We start from the raw sequence: 17,955 nt of genomic DNA, 5'->3' as shown, positions 1-17,955 counted from the left end.
CTTCATGTGCTTTCGGTGCAATTTTTGAAGTGTGATGTGGATCCTTGATCCAGCACCTAGCACCAACGACTCTGAAATAGCTGACATTTGGCTTCTTACTAGTCAGGAGCTCATAGGATGTCTTCTTGAGGAACTTGTGAAGATAAACACGTTTGATGATGTGGCAAGCAGTATCAATGGCTTCAGGCCAGAACTTCCTTGGAGTCTTGTACTCATCAAGCATCGTACGTGCCATCTCAATGAGGGTTCTGTTCTTGCGCTCCATGATGGCATTCTGTTGAGGTGTGTATGGAGCGGAGAGCTCATGTGTGATGCCCAATGCATCAAGATAAGTGTTGAGGCCTGTGTTGTTGAATTCTACGTTGTTGTCACTTCTGATGTGCTTGATCTTGATGCCATAGTTGGTCATGGCATGATTGGCGAACTGTCTGAAGACATCCTGCACTTCAGTCTTGTAGAGAATTATGTGCACCCATGTGTATCTTGAGTAATTATCAACAATAACGAAGCCATAAAGACATCCAGTGGTAGTAAGGGTAGAGTAATGAGTAGGGCCAAATAAGTCCATGTGAAGCAGATCGAAGGGTCGTGTCGTAGTCATGATTGCCTTCAATGGATGCTTGGCCCTTGTCATCTTCCCGGCTTCACAAGCAGCACATAGATGATCCTTCTTGAACTTGACGCCCTCGATACCAATGATGTGCTACTTCTTTACGAGAGTGTGCAAGTTCTCATGCCCGCATGTCCTAGCCTCTGATGCCAGAGCCAGCACTCTGAAGCTTTTGCTAGAAGACATACGGCAAGCTGTGGTCCTATGGAGAAATCTACCATATACAGATGGTCTAGAGATTTGCCAGATTCCATAAGCACAAGGCAACGATATTTTCCAAATAACACAATCATGTTCAGATCACAAAGCATTGAGATAGACATTAAGTTGAAACCAAGGGATTCAGTAAGCATCACTTTATCCATGTGCTGATCCTGTGAGATTGCAACTCTACCTAGGCCCAATACCTTACTTTTACCAGTGTCAGCAAATGTGATGTGACTCATGTCACATGGACGCAGGGTTGAATCCATAAGAAGACTTTGATCACCAGTCATGTGGTTAGTGCATCCACTGTCCATAATCCACTCAGTAGCCTTCGAAGCCGTACCCTAGAGTGCAGTTAGGGGGATAGGATTCACAAAGAGAAGTGTGAAGCCTAAACATTTGATGAACAAGCATACTATCAAAGTTCAGATGCTTGTTAGGGTAGATAGGATGTTTGTCAAGAAACCCTAGGACGAAATACATAGTAAGACCATTTTGGCACTTCATCTTGCATCCCACAAGATGTTTTAGGTCCCCAGCATTTGCGCCTGAAGCCTTTGATTTCTGGCTAGAGACCTTTCCCTGCAAAAGAAAGTTAATTCTTCTTAACCACCCACATCTTCAGGGGTGGCTTAGAAGTAATGAGTCTAAGTGCAACATCTGAGAACTTTTGCTTTGGAGACCTACCAAATAGCCTTGCGGGAGGTGAATAATACTCATAAGAATACGTAGAAAAGTTCTTTGTTTTATGAACATAGCGATTTGAAGAAACATGCTCATATTCATAAGTCTGATTATGGTTTCCCTGCAAAACATTGGCGTTATTTGACCTTGTGAGGTCCTCTGTCTCCATGAAGCCTTTGGGGCATATGAACTTATGAAGCCTTTGGTCTGGGGTTTTTCTTCTTCCCAGGTGGTGTCATGAGGACATTCATGGGAAGCTTCTCAAGAAAACTTTTGGGAACCCAGATCTTCTTCAAAGGTGGCCCATTCCTGCAGTTAATACCAATAAACCTGGCAAACACTTCACCATTCTAATTATTAAACAACTTATAATTAGCGTCAAATGATTCATCAATAATAATGGGATTAGCATAAGTGAAGCCAGATAAGGTAGATGGATCCACTGAAGGGCCCTTTGCAGCAACACATGTGGTTTTCGGGTACTGTTCAGGCTTCCAGTATGAACCGTCGACATTCATTTTCCTCTCGAACCCAACACCCTCTTTCCTAGGGTTTCAGTTCAGAATATGTTTCTTGAGGACATCACATAGTGTCTGATGCCCTTTGAGGCTTTTGTACATGCCTGTTTCAAGCAATGTCTTCAACCTATCATTTTCATCAGCAATAGTATGGTATCCTCAAAAGAGGTGTTAGTCACCACATCAGCAGTTGAAGATATTGCAACATTAGTAGCAGTAGAACATTCAACAATAGAGATAACATTATCACGCTTAAGACATTTCAGACATGGTGGCTCAAAGTCTTCCTGAGCGGAACTGATCTATTGAGCGCGAAGTGAATCGTTCTCTTTTTGAAGATCTTCATGAGATGCTCTTAGATTCTCTAGATCTTGCTTCCTTTGAAGATAATCATAGGAAAGCTTCTCGTGAGTATCTAAGAGTGTTTCATGATGACTTTCAAGTTCCTCGTACTTAACATGAAGATTTTTATTGTCTTCAATTAAGAACTGAGTTCGATTCATTTCTGCTTTCAACATGTCATCGCTTTTTTCTAGCAACTTTTGAATATGTTCCATAGCAGTTTGTTGTTAAGTTGCAATTTTAGCCACAGTCTTCTATCTAGGTTTGGATTCACATTCAGAGTCATCTTCACTGGATGTTTGAAAGTAAGCATCGTGTTAGTTTACCTTGGCACCTCGTGCCATGAAGTAGTAGGTCGGAGCAGAGTCGTCCTCATCATCGGCTTTAGTGTCGGCGACATGACCATTGTCTTCAGTGTTGAAGATGGACTTGGTGACGAATGCCGAAGCTAGAGCCAGGCTTGCCACGCCTAAATCAGACTCCACCTCCGCCTCCTCGGAAGCAGACTCCTTCTTTGAATCCATTTCCTTGCCAACGAATGCAGGAGCCTTGCTGGATGAGCTCTTATTGTGAGATGAAGACTTTGATGAAGACTTTGAAGATGACTTTGAGGATTTCTTCTTCTTCTTGTCATCAGAATCACATTCCTTGCTCTTCTTCTTCTTCTTCTTCTTCTTCTTCTTAGATTCCTTGTCCGATTGAGGACACTCGGAGATGTAGTGGCCTGACTTCTTGCATTTGTGGCTAGTTCTCTTCTTGTGGTCATGAGAGGAAGCCTCGTCATTTCTTGAGTTGGATTTTGAAGACTTTTTGAAGCAATTCTTTTTGTGAACTTATGGAACTTCTTCATGAGCATAGCTAGCTCCTTTCAAATGTCTTCAGGATCCTCAGAACTGCAATCAGATTCTACTTCAGATGAGGAAACAACCTTTGCCTTCAAAGCACGGGTTCGGCCATTGTTGGGGCCATAGATGTCTCTCTTTTCAAATAGCTGGAACTCATGTGTGTTGAGTCTCTCAAGTATGTCAGACGAATCGAGATCTTTGAAGTCAGGACGTTCTTATATCATCAGGGCTAGGGTGTCAAATGAGTTGTCAAGTGATCTTAGAAGCTTCTTCACGATTTCGTGCTTGGTTATCTCAGTGGCGCCAAGAGTGCGAAGCTCATTTGTGATATCAGTGAGGCAATCAAATGTGAGATGGACATTATCATTGTCATTTCTCTTGAAGCGGTCGAAGAGATCATGAAGAACATCAATCCTTGAGTCTCTCTGAGTTGAGACGCCTTCGTTGAACTTGGACAATTAACCAGTCCCAGACTAGCTTTGAAGTTTCCAGTGCACTCACACGGCCATACTGTCCTTTGGTCAGATGACCACAGATGATGTTCTTGGCGGTTGAGTCTAGTTGAGCAAACCTCTTGACATCAATAGCGGTGACACCTTCACTGACCCTGGGAACGCCTGTCTTGAAGACATACCAGAGGTCAGCGTCAATAGCTTCAAGATCCATGCGTATCTTATTCTTCCAGTAGGGGTAATCAGTGCCATCAAAGACTGGGCATGCAGCGACAACCTTGATTATCCCTGCAGTCGACATAGCTAAACCTCCAGGTGGTTAAACCGAATCACACAGAACAAGGGAGCGCCTCACTCTGATACCAATTGAAAGTGCTAGTTATCGACTAGAGGGGGTGAATAGGCGATTTTTATGGAAGTCTTCAAAACACAAGGTCTTTGAAGACAAACAGATGAAATGAACCTATTGATATGCAGCGGAAGATAGACTTGATGTCGGCTAGGAATACGTCGGTATTTCCCCAAAGAGGAAGGGATGATGCAGCACAGCGACTGTAGGTATTTCCCTCAGTGATGAGACCAAGGTTATCGAACCAGTAGGAGAACCATGCAACACTACATAAACAACACCTGCACACAAATAACAAATACTCACAACCCGACGTGTTAAAGGGGTTGTCAATCCCTTTCGGGTAACGACGCAACATATTGGCAAACAAACGTGAGAGAGTTGTAAATATTGATAGATCAAATGCCAAATAAAATAAAGTACAACAAGGTATTTTTGTATTTTGGGTTTAATAGATCTGAAAAAAAGCAAAAGAAAATAGATCGCAAAGGCAAATATATTAAAGAAGAGACCCGAGGGCCGTAGGTTTCACTAGTGGCTTCTCTCGAGAAAAATAGCAAACTGTGGGTAAACAAATTACTATTGGGCAATTGATAGAACTTCAAATAATCATGACGATATCCAGGCAATGATCATTATATAGGCATCACATCCAAGATTAGTAGACCGACTCCTGCCTGCATCTACTAGTATTACTCCACACATTGGCCGCTATCCAGCATGTATCTAGTGTATTAAGTTCATGGGGAAACGGAGTAATGCAATAAGAACGATGACATGATGTAGACAAGATCTATTTATGTAGAAATAGACCCCATCTTGTTATCCTTAATGACAACGATACATACGTGTCGGTCCCCCTTCTGTCACTGGGATCAAGCATCGTAAGATCAAACCCATCACAAAGCACCTCTTCCCATTCCAAGATAAATAGATCAAGTTGGCCAAACAAAACCCAAATGTCAGAGAAGAAATACGAGGCTATAAGTAATCATGCATATAAGAGATCAAAGAAGACTCGAATAACTTTCATGGATAAAAAGATAGATCTGATCATAAACTCAAAGTTCATCCGATCCCAACAAACACACCGCAAAAAGAGGTACATCATATGGATCTCCAAGAGACCATTGTATTGAGAATCAAACGAGAGAGAGGAAGCCATCTAGCTACTAACTACGGACCCGAAGGTCTACAAAGAACTACTCACACATCATCGGAGAGACACCAATGGAAGTGGTGAACCCCTCTGTGATGGTGTCTAGATTGAATCTTGTGGTTCTAGACTCTGCGGCGGCTGGAATTGATTTTCGTCTCCCCTAGGGTTTCTAGAATATTGGGGTATTTATAGAGGAAAGAGTCGGTTCAGGGGGCACCCGAGGTGGGCACAACCCAACAGGGCGCGCTTGGGCCTCCAAGAGCGCCCTGGTGGGTTGTGCTCCCCTCGGAGCACCGCCAGGCGCTTCTCCAACCCACTGGATGTCTTTTGGTCCAAAAAAATCCACAAAAAGTTTTGCTGTGTTACGACTCCGTTTGGTATTGATTTCCCGCGTTGTAAAAAACATGCAGAAAATAGCATCTGGCACTTGGCACTATGTCAATAGGTTAGTACCAAAAACGATAAAAATTATTATAAAACATCCAAGAATGATAACATAATAACATTGAACAATAAAAAATTATAGATACGTTGGAGACGTATCAGCATCCCCAAGCTTAATTCCTGCTCGTCCTCGAGTAGGTAAATGATAAAGACATAATTTTTGATGTGGAATTCTACCTAACATGTCATCACATATTCTTTTCTTTATAGCATGGACATTTGGACTTTTATATGGTTCAAAGCAATAGTCTAGTTTTGACATGAGACTTAAATACTCAAGCATATCAACAAGCAACCATGTCTTTCAAAATATCAACGCTAAAATAAGTTATCCCTAGCACATTGTGCTCAATCATTTATCCATTCATGAAACACAGTCGCATATTAGCTGCACCCAATGCTCAAGTACGATCATAGTGCCTCCTAGTTGGTGCTTTGTAAGAGAAGATAGAAACTCAAATTAAAAATAAAAATTGTATAAAGTAAAAGGTTCCAGAGCTCAAAGCGAAAATTGAGAGATAAAAACATTTTGAGAAGCATACTTTTCCCACCAACAAAAACGACTTAGAGCTCCCAACACTTTCCATGCTAGATATATCATAGGAAATTCCCAAATAGAAAATAAAGTTTATTCCTTTTTCCACCATACTTTCACTTTCCATGGCTAACCATATCCACGGGTGTCTTCCATACGAACACTTTCCAAGGAATTTATTTTTTGGCAACATAAAGTAAATTCATTTTTCATTTCGGGACTGGGCATCCCTAATACCTTTGCCTTACTCTCGTGTAATGACAAGTGAATAAACACTCACCGTGAGAATAACACATCTAGCATGGAAAATATTGGCCACCCCTCACCGCCTCGCGAGCGGTACGAGCACACAAAAGAGAATTTTATTTTGAAAATTGGAGATGCCACATACGAATTTTCTTAGAACGGCAAAATAATACCGCATATAGGTAGGTATAGTGGACTCATGTGGCAAAACTGGTTTAGAGGATTTTGGATGCACAAGTAGTGATCATACTTAGTGCAAAATGAAGGCTAGCAAAAGATTAAGAAGCCACCAACCAAGAAACAAATAATCTCATAAGTGAGCATTAAGCACAATTAACACCGAATAATGCACCACAAGTACGATGTTATTTCATTGCATAACTATTGACTTCCGTGCTTGCATAGGGAATCACAAACCTTAACACCAATATTCTTATTAAAGCATAATTACTAATCAACATGACTCACATATCACATCATCATATCTCAAAACTATTACAAGGAATCAAGTTTATTTTGTCCGATGATCTTCATGAAAGTTTTTATTATATCCTTCTTGTATAGGAACTAATTTTCATGTGTTGCTTTTGATAAGCTCAAACAAATATAAGTGACGATCATGAGCATAATTTATTCTTTCTCTAAAATTAATTTAAGTGAAGCAAGAGAGCATTTCTTCAAAAATACTAAAGCACATCGTGCTTAAAAAGATATAAGTGAAGCACTAGAGCAATTCCATAGCCCATAAAAAATTAAGTGAAGCATAGAGAGCAATTCTAACAAGTCATGGCGTAATTTTGGCTCTCTCAAATAGGTGTGTCCAGCAAGGAATCAAGACTTAAAACAAAAATCGAATCAAGCAAAGAATCATATCACACAAGACGCTCCAAGCCAAACTCATAGTATGTGACGAGTAAAAGTATAGCTTCGAGTAAAATACCGATGGTCGTTAGAAGAAAGGGGGGATGCCACTCAGGGCATCCCCAAGCTTAGTTGCTTGCTTCTCTTTGGATAATAGCTTGGGATGCCATGGGCATCCCCAAGCTTAGGCTCTTCTTACTCCTTATTCCTTCATCCATCGTAACATCACCCAACACTCGAAAACTTCAATCACACAAAACTAAACAAAACCTTCGTGAGATCCGTTAGTATAAGAAAGAAAATCACTACTATAAGTAATGTTGCAACCCATTCATATTTTACTCTTGCATTATATATACTATATTCCAACTTTTCTATGGCAAAAACTCTTCAAATAAAACTATAGAATCATCAAAACAAGCACACAACGCAAAGAAAACAGAATCTGTCAAAAACATAACAAACTGTAGTAATATGGACATTTCAAATAATCTGTTTACTCCAAAAATCTTAAAAATTAGGAAAACCTGAGAAATTTGTATATTAATCTTCTGAAAAAAGAATTTGTATTTTATCACGCTCTGGTTAAAAATGAAAATTGTTTTCGTGAGCATGAAAGTTTCTGTTTTTCAGCAAGATCAAACAACTATCACCCAAGAAGATCCTAAAGGCTTCACTTGGCACAAACACTAAATAAAACACACAAAACACAATCATAACAGTAGCATAATTTTTCAAACAGTCAAGAACATAAATCAAAAAGCAAAAATAAATTTTATTCATTGGGTTGCCTCGCAACAAGCGCTATCGTTTTACGCCCCTAGCTAGGCATAAAGCAAGGATCTAAGTTTTGTCATCTTTGTTTCGAGATCCATAAGATGACCTCATGATTGATTCATATGGTGGCCTAATTCTTGTTCTAGGGAAGTATCCATTTCCTTCCTTAGTGGAAATTGGAACTTAATATTGTCTTCTTTCATATCAATCACGGCATCGATAGTGCGTAGAAATGGTCTACCAAGAATAATTGGACAAGACGGATTGCAGTCAACATCAAGAACAATAAAATCTATGGGCACATAATTCCTATTTGCAAGAATAAGAACAACATTAATTCTTCCCATAGGCTTTTTAATAGTAGAATTCGCCAAGTGCAAATTTAAAGAACATTCTTCAATATCGGTAAGACCAAGCACATCACATAAAGATTTCAGAATTGTAGAAACACTAGCACCCAAGTCACACAAACAAAACACTCATATTTTTTAATCTTGACTTTGATAGTAGGTTCCCATCCATCATGTAATTTTCTAGGAATTCAAACTTCAAATTCCAACTTTTCTTCTAAAGCTTTCATCATAGCATCAACAATATGTTTAGTAAAAGCTTTATTTTGTTCATAAGCATTGGGTGAATTTATCATGGATTGCAACAAAGAAATACAATCAATCAAAGAGAAACTATCATAATTAAAGTTTTTGTAATCCGAAAGAGTGGGCACATTACTAGTTAAAGTTTTGACCTCTTCAAACCCACATTTATCAATTTTCTCAACAAGATTTTCACCCTCCGAATTATCGGGACACCTTCTAGCAAAAGTTGACTCTTCTCCAGTCCCTTTTTCACCAATCTTAATTTTACTAAAGAAGGAATCAATAGAAGAAACACCAATCATTTTAAGATCTTCATCATTTTTATGAAAGCAATCAGTAGAAAATATTTTTTCTAAAAACTCTCTTTTAGCTCTTACCATAGCGGTTCTTTTCTTACTTTCATCCATAGAAACATAAAGAGATTTAATTGATTCCTCAACCTTGGGCACACAAATTTTCATCTTGAGATTTTCTACATCATGAGAAATTCTATCAACACTTCTACACAAATCATCAATCTTATTCAACTTTTCTTCCATTGTAGTGTTGAAAACTTTTTGTGTGTTGATAAATTTTTAATATTATTGCCAAGATCAAAGGTTTTCCTATTATTATTATAAGAAGGATTTCCATAGGAATTACCATAATTATTAGATGAATTACAAGGAAAAGGCCTAGGATTAAAATTACCTCTATAAGCATTGTTATTGAAATTGTTTCGCGAGATAAAATTCACATCTACGACATCACTATTTTGCTCAATAAAAGTAGAAAAAGGCATATCATTGAAATCAATAGGAGCACTTTTACTAGCAACCAATTTCATAAGAGCATCCACCTTTTCACTCAAAGATGAAATTTTTCAACGGAATTAACTTTTTTACTAGTAGGAGCTCTCTCGGTATGCCATTGTGAATAATTTTCCATCATATTATCAAGCAATTTGGTGGCTTCACCCAAAGTAATTTCCATAAAGGTACCACCCGTGGCAGAATCTAAAAGATTATGAGAAAGAACATCCAACCCCGCATAAAAAATTGTATGATCATCCAAAGATTTAACCCATGAGTTGGGCAATTCCTTAGAATCATTTTCATCCTTTCCCAAGATTGTGAAACATGCTCAGGTTCAAGTTGCTTGAAATTCATGATCTGGGTTCTAAGGGAAATAATTTTTTCGGGTGGAAAATACTTTGTGATAAAAGCATCTTTCCACTTATTAAAAGAATTGATACTATTGCGAGGCAAAGAAGAAAACCAATTTTTTGCATAATCACGCAAAGAAAACGGAAATAATTTCATCTTCACAACATCATTGTCCACATCATTTTTCTTTTGCTAATCGCATAATTCCACAAAGGTATTAAGATGGGACGTGGCATCCTCATTAGGAGTACCGGAAAATTGATCTTTCAAAACAAGATTCAGGAAAGCGGTATTAATATCACAAGATTCCGCACTAGTGGTGGGAGAAATCGGAGTGCCAATAAAATCATTGTTGTTGGTATTTGAGAAATCACATAACTGGGTGTTCTCTTGAGTCATGGTGACTACCCAACAAGATTGCACTCAAAAAAAGATCCGAGAAGGAAACGGCGAACAAAAAAGAGGGCGAATAAAACGACAAATTTTTGTGAAGTGGGGGTGAGGAAAACGAGAGTCAAATGGCAAATAATGTAAAATGTGAGGAGATGAGATTTTGGATTAATAACCTAGTAAATGTTGATGATGTCTCCCCCGTAACGGCGCCAGAAATTCCTTTTGATCGGCTAGGACTACATCGGTATTTCCCCAAAGAGGAGGGGATGATGCAGCACAGCGACTGTAGGTATTTCCCTGAGTGATGAAATCAATGTTATCGACCCAGTAGGAGAACCAAACAACACGACGTAAATAGCACCTGCACATGAATAACAAATACTCACAACCCGACGTGTTAAAGGGGTTGTCTATCGCTTTCGTGTAACAGTGCCAGAAATTGGCAAACAGACGTGAGAGAGTTGTAAATATTGATAGATCGAACGCCAAATAAAATAAAGTGCAAGGAGGTATTTTTGTACTTTTGGTTTAATAGATCTGAAAATAAAAAGCAAAGGAAAATAGATCGCAAAGGCAAATATATTAAAGAAGAGACCCGGGGCCATAGGTTTCACTAGTGGCTTCTCTTGAGAAAAATAGCAAACGGTGGGTAAACAAATTACTATTGGGCAATTGATAGAACTTCAAATAATCATGACGATATCCAGGCAATGATCATTATATAGGCATCACATCCAAGATTAGTAGACCGACTCCTGCCTGCATCTACTAGTATTACTCCACACATTGGCCGCTATCCAGCATGTATCTAGTGTATTAAGTTCATGGGGAAACGGAGTAATGCAATAAGAACGATGACATGATGTAGACAATATCTATTTATGTATAAATAGACACCATCTTGTTATCCTTAATGGCAACGATACATACGAGTCGGTTCCCCTTCTATCACTGGGATCAAGCACCGTAAGATCGAACCCATCACAAAGCACATATTCCCATTGCCAGATAAATAGATCAAGTTGGCCAAACAAAACCCAAATATCGGAGAAGAAATACGAGGCTATAAGCAATCATGCATATAAGAGATCAAAGAAGACACAAATAACTTTCATGGATAAAAAGATAGATCTGATCATAAACTCAAAGTTCATCCGATCCCAACAAACACACCGCAAAAAGATTTATGTCATATGGATCTCCAAGAGACCATTGTATTGAGAATCAAACGAGAGAGAGGAAGCCATCTAGCTACTAACTACGGACCCGAAGGTCTACAAAGAACTACTCACGCGTCATCGGGGAGGCACCAATGGAAGTGGTGAACCCCTCCGTGATGGTGTCTAGATTGGATCTGGTGGTTCTGAACTCTGCGGCGGCTGGAATTGATTTTCATTGACACCCCTAGGATTTCTAGAATATTGGGGTATTTATAGAGCAAATAGTTGGTTCAGGGGGCACCCGAGGTGGGCACAACCCACCAGGGCGCGGCTGGGCCTCCAAGCGTGCCCTGGTGGGTTGTGCTCCCCTCGAGCACCCCCAGGCACTTCTCTGGCCCACTGGATGTCTTCTGGTCCAAAAAAATGCACAGAAAGTTTTGCTATGTTTGGACTTCGTTTGGTATTGATTTCCTGCGATGTAAAAAACATGCAGAAAATAGCAATTGGCACTTGGCACTATGTCAATAGGTTAGTACCAAAAAATGATATAAAATCACTATAAAATGATTATAAAACATCCAAGAATGATAATATAACAGCATGGAATAATAAAAAATTATGGATACATTGGAGACGTATCACACCCCTGCAGGGAAGTTATCTATTCGAATACCGTGTCCACGGTAATGGACGTTCAGACTTGTATCCTGATCTGTTACAACTAGAACTGGTTATTTGAGACATGTGTTGGATATGTTGGCTCCGGGATTGCTTTCTCACAGGGAGTCGAGGAAGGATCTTTGGGCGTTAGTGCTACAACATGCTTGTTAAGTAATATGCTACTCTGTACTCTTATGGATGTTGCAAGATGCTCGAAGACTCTTGAAGATGCTAGTCTTCGATAGGCGAGGCCTTCCCCTCTATTCTGGCATTCTATAGTTCACAGATACATACCTTCCTTTGATACCAATGCATACTTAGTATAGATCTGATGCTTGCGAGTACTTTGGATGAGTACTCACTATTACTTAGTATAGAAAACCCATTTCCTCCCTTCTTCCTTCTTTCCGGTTGCTGCAACCACATGGTGGATCCCTGGAGCCAGATGCCACTGTCGACGGATACTACTACATGGATGCTGCCGAAGACCAAGAGTAATTAGGAGGTCCTAGGCAGGAGGCCTTGCCTCTTTGATTGTGTTGCTTTTGTGCTAGCCTTCTTAAGGCATCCTTTTTTAACTTATGTCCGTACTCAGATATTGTTGCTTCCGCTGACTCTTGTGTATCGAGCTATGTATTCGAGCCCTCGAGGCCCCTGGCTTGTAACATGAAGCTTGTATTATTGTAATTTGTGTCTAGAGTTGTGTTGTGATATCTTCCCGTGAGTCCCTGATCTTGATCGTACATGTTTGCATCTATGATTTGTGTACGATTCAATCGGTGGCATCACAACGGAGTACATAGCTTCTTCGGAAGCAGCAAATGAAGAAATCCAGGTTTCACAAGAGAACCAAACACATCAAGAGACGCTTTAACTCCATTCGTGAACAAGTCAAGGATGGAGACATAGGAATTTGCAAGATACATATGGATCTAAACGTGGCAAACCCATTGACTAAGCCTCTTCCACGAGCAAAACATGATCATCACCAAGACTCCATGGGTGTTAGATTCATTACAATGTGATCTAGATTATTGACTCTAGTGCAAGTGGTAGTCTGAAGGAAATATACCCTATAGGCAATAATAAAGTTGTTATTTTATATTTCCTTATTCATGATAAAGGTTTATTATTCATGCTAGAATTGTATATATCATAAACCTTAATACATGTGTGAATACATAAACGAACACCATGTCCCTAGTGACTGTAGCACCCAAGATGCGATTCAATCCCAATCACGTGATGAACTCATGATTAGGACACAACCGCATTTCGAGCACATAGCAAGGTGGATATTATTAAAACATACCATGTACTCAATAGATGAGAGTACAAGATAAAGGCTTACACTCGCCACAAGTTACAACATTCATACAACAATATATACCAACCATCATACAGAAGAGCAGGATTTGACTACAGATGAAATCAAACGAAAAAGAAGAACGACATCCACCGTGCTAATCCTAGGCTCCCGACCCGGAACATATCCCTTGATCGAACAAGAAGAAGCAGAAGAAGAACTCCAAACAAGCAAGCAAGCATCACTCTCAGGTCATGTCATCGCATTAACTGTACCTGCATATGTTGTTGTAGTAAACTGTGATCCACGAGGACTCGGCAATCCCATTACCATGGGTATCAAGACTAGCAAAGCTTAATGGGTATGGAAAGGATAAGTGGTGGGGTTGCAGCAACACTAAGCATTATATGGTGGCTAGCTTACGAGTACAAGAGTAAGATGAGAGACTATGCAACGGTCGCTAACTAGTGATGATCAAGAAGTGATCCTGAACTACTTATGTTCAAACATAACCCCACCGTGTTCTCTTCTCAAACTCACTCGAAAAGAGACGGTCACGGTTACGCATGCGGTTGGTGTATTTTAAACTGAGTTTAGTTCAAGTCCACTACAACCAGATATTAACAAATTCCCATCTACCACATAACCGTAGGCATGGCTCTCAAAAGTTTAAACCCTGCAGGGGCGTCCCAACTTAGCCCATGACAAGCTCACGATCCGTGGAGACAATCCTCCATCGCGGGACATCCGATCAAACTCGGGATCCCGGTGCACAAGACATTTCGACAATGGTAAAACAAAACTGGCTAGACCACCCGGTGCCTCGGTACTCAGATAGGAGCCACGCGTATCTCATTCTTAGGACAACACCGCCTATGCTCAGTGGACGGTAGCCAAAATACCATCGAGATGCCCCGAGGCGGCACCACCGACTGCTAGGTGGACCAACACTCATGAGGAGCACTTGCCCGGGGGTTGATTAAGAGACCTCGGGTGCCGGCGGGTCCCTATGCAAGTTTTAGTTGTTATTAGGCAAATGGTAAAACCAATGTTGGGCCTTGCTGGAAAAAGTTATATTCAAAACGAACTGTCAAGAGGGGCCCATAAACCCTCACCGTGTTAGGGACGCAAAATCAAGGAACATAACACTGGTATGATGGAAACTAAGGCGGCAAGAGTGGAACAAAACACCAGGCAAAAGGCTGAGCCTTCCACCATTTACCAAGTATATAGATGCATTAATTAAATAAGAGATATTATGATATCCCAAGATATCCATGATATCCATGTCCTAACGTGGAACAACCTGCAACTCCACCTGCAACTAGCAACACTATAAGAGGGGCTGAGCAAAGCGGTAACATAGCCAAACAACGGTTTTCCTGGATGGTGGAAAAGGTTAGAGGCTATAATGGCAATTTGGGAGGCTTGACAAAACAAGTGGTAGGTAGCGTGACATAGCGATAGCATCGAGACAACTAGCATAGCAAAGATAGTAGTGAGATCCAAGGTGACGGTTGATACGTCTCCAACGTATCTATAATTTTTTATTGTTCCATGTTATTATATTATCTGTTTTGGATGTTAATGGGCTTACATATACACTTATATATTATTTTTGGGACTAACCTACTAACCCAAGGCCCAGTGCAAATTGTTGTTTTTTTGCCCATTTCAGTGTTTCACAGAAAAGGAATATCAAACGGAATCCAAACGGAATGAAACCTTCAGGAGAGTTATTTTTGGAACAAACATGATCCAGGCGACTTGGAGTGGACGTCAAGAAATCAACGAGGAGGCCACGAGGCAGGGAGGCACGCCTGCCCCCCTGGGCATGCCCCCACCCTCGTGGGCCCCTTGTAGCTCCACCGACCTACTTCTTCCTCCTATATATACCCATATACCCCGAAAACATCCAGGAGCGCCACGAAACCCTATTTCCACCGCCGCAACCTACTGTACCCAAGAGATCCCATCTTGGGGCCTTTTCCGGAGCTCCGCCGGAGGGGGAATCGATCACGGGGGCTTCTACATCAACACCATAGCCTCTCCGATGATGTGTGAGTAGTTTACTTCAGACCTTCGGGTCCATAGTTATTAGCTATATGGCTTCTTCTCTCTCTTTGGATCTCAATACAAAGTTCTCCTTGATCTTCTTGGAGATCTATTTGATGTAACTCTTTTTGCGGTGTGTTTGTCAAGATCCGATGAATTGTGGGTTTATGATCAAGTTTATCTATGAACAATATTTGATTCTTCTCTGAAATCTTTTATGTATGATTGGTTATCTTTGCAAGTCTCTTCGAATTATCAGTTTGGTTTTGCCTACTAGATTAATCTTTCTTGCAATGGGAGAAGTTCTTAGCTTTGGGTTCAATCTTGCGGTGTCATTTCCCAGTGACAGCAGGGGCAGCAAGGCACGTATTGTATTGTTGCCATCAAGGATAAAAAGATGGGGTTTATATCATATTGCTTGAGTTTATCCCTCTACATCATGTTATCTTGCCTAATGTGTTACTCTGTTCTTATGAACTTAAAACTCTAGATGCATGCTGGACAACGGTCGATGCATGGAGTAATAGTAGTAGATGCAAAATTGTTTCGGTCTACTTGTCGCGGATGTGATGCCTATATACATGATCATGCCTAGATATTCTCATAATTATGCACTTTTCTATCAATTGCTCGATAATAATTTGTTCACCCACCGTAATACTTATGCTATCTTCAGAAAAGCCACTAGTGAAACCTATGGCCCCCGGGTCTATTCTCTATTATATTAATCTCCTGTCAACTAGCTATTTCTGGCACCGTTTATTTTGCAATCTTTACTTTCAATCTATATCATGAAAATACCAAAAATATTTATCTTATTATTATTATCTCTATCAGATCTCACTCTCGTAAGTGACCGTGAAGGGATTGACAACCCCTTTATCGCATTGGTTGCGAGGTTCTTATTTGTTTGTGTAGGTACATGGGACTTGTGTGTAGTATCCTACTAGATTGATACCTTGGTTCTCAAAAACTGAGGGAAATACTTACGCTACTTTGCTGCATCACCCTTTCCTCTTCAAGGGAAAACCAACGCAGTGCTCATGAGGTAGCAACGATCATCTTGCCTGAAATACCGCTAGGAAGAAGACCGTATCCATGAATTAGATGAACCAACATAGTCGAACGAATCCTCACAATCGCAACGTAACCAGAATTATCAACAAGAAGCACAACCGGAAAGAAGCAAACAATAAGGTAAACCAACAAGCATAACCATGGCATGTTGCACAATCAAGTATGATGCATGTCCGGTTTAATGAGTCATGGCATGTCAAAGTGCAACAAACAATACTACAAGTTAAGTGGTGCTCAATATGCAACGAGTTGCACATTGATGAAACACCATGTTTCAATTATTTAGTTCACTCTAGTTTATGTACCCAACAATATTAAATGTTGTTAAACATGGCAAGAGGTGAAGCATAATAAAACTACCTATCTAGGCAAGTTTAAATGAGGCCGGGACACCAAACAACAATTCCGGAAACTCTCCATCTGCATGTTTTGGATTTGGTACTGTTCTACCCTATACATAATTTTTGAGTTGTTAAATAGCAAAATAAAGTGCACCATGTTTTTCTAAGAATTTTTCTACCCCATTTACATATAAAGTTTATTTAATTCGGAGCTATGGTTATTTAGTTATGAAATAAATCATTTTAGCATGGCATTATGCAAATTAATGCAAACAGCAAGTTAAACATTTTTAGCATGGATGAAAGTGGTATAATGTGAAACTAGATGAAATTATAGGCATTTTACATATATAAAACATTTTAATCCGATGCATGGTTAGTGAGATATTAAATACATGATCTAGAGGGACTATTCTGTAAATATGCAGTTCTCTGGATAATTAGCAGATTCGCGGACTAGGAAAAAAACATGCACTGGGCTGAATCTGGTGCACTGCTGGGCTGAACAGAGAGGAGGGGTTGTGGGGAGCTCACCCATGGGCTTCGGCCCGGTTCGCTGGAGATGTTGGCTGGCTGGAGCCGTGGTCAACGGGTGAAGGGGAGGCATTGGGCTGCGCGATGCAGGCGGGGCACGGTCAACGCATGCAAGGGATCGAGCGGGACTTGGCGTTGGCCTCGTCCTTGAAGCAGAGGAAGCAGGTGCGCGACGGTGCCAGGGACAAGAAGGAGGTGGCCCCGGTCGGTGGGTCGAGGGACTTGGCCGGCGGCGCGGCTTGGAGCAGATCGGGCTCGGGGATGGAGCTCCAGCGGCGGACTTGGGCTCCATGGAGGGCAGTGGCCGATGCTGTTTCCCGAAGAAAGAAAATGCAGAAGAGGATTCAGAGAGGAAACATTAGGAGGAAAGAAGAGAGACACGGCGCGCATGCGGGCAAGGCGACTCATCTGCTCGGTTTCGCCGGCGACGGCTGGCCGGAAGGAGGCGGAAATCAAGGGAGACGGGGCCACGGGAGGAGCTCGAACGATTCCCTCGCGAGAATCTCGAGGGTTGCGGGGAACAAAATGACCGCCGCTTGAGGCGTGTGCGGATGACGGGGACGGGGCCGAGACGGCGTGATCTGGCGAAGTACCTCGGGGTGGCGGAGGAGGAGCGACGATGTTGCTCCTGGTTCGGACAAGGGCGGTGGCGCCGGACG

This window comes from Triticum dicoccoides, chromosome 2A, assembly GCF_002162155.2.
Source record: "Triticum dicoccoides isolate Atlit2015 ecotype Zavitan chromosome 2A, WEW_v2.0, whole genome shotgun sequence".
NCBI lineage: Eukaryota > Viridiplantae > Streptophyta > Magnoliopsida > Poales > Poaceae > Triticum > Triticum dicoccoides.
This window is presented reverse-complemented; position numbering follows the sequence as displayed.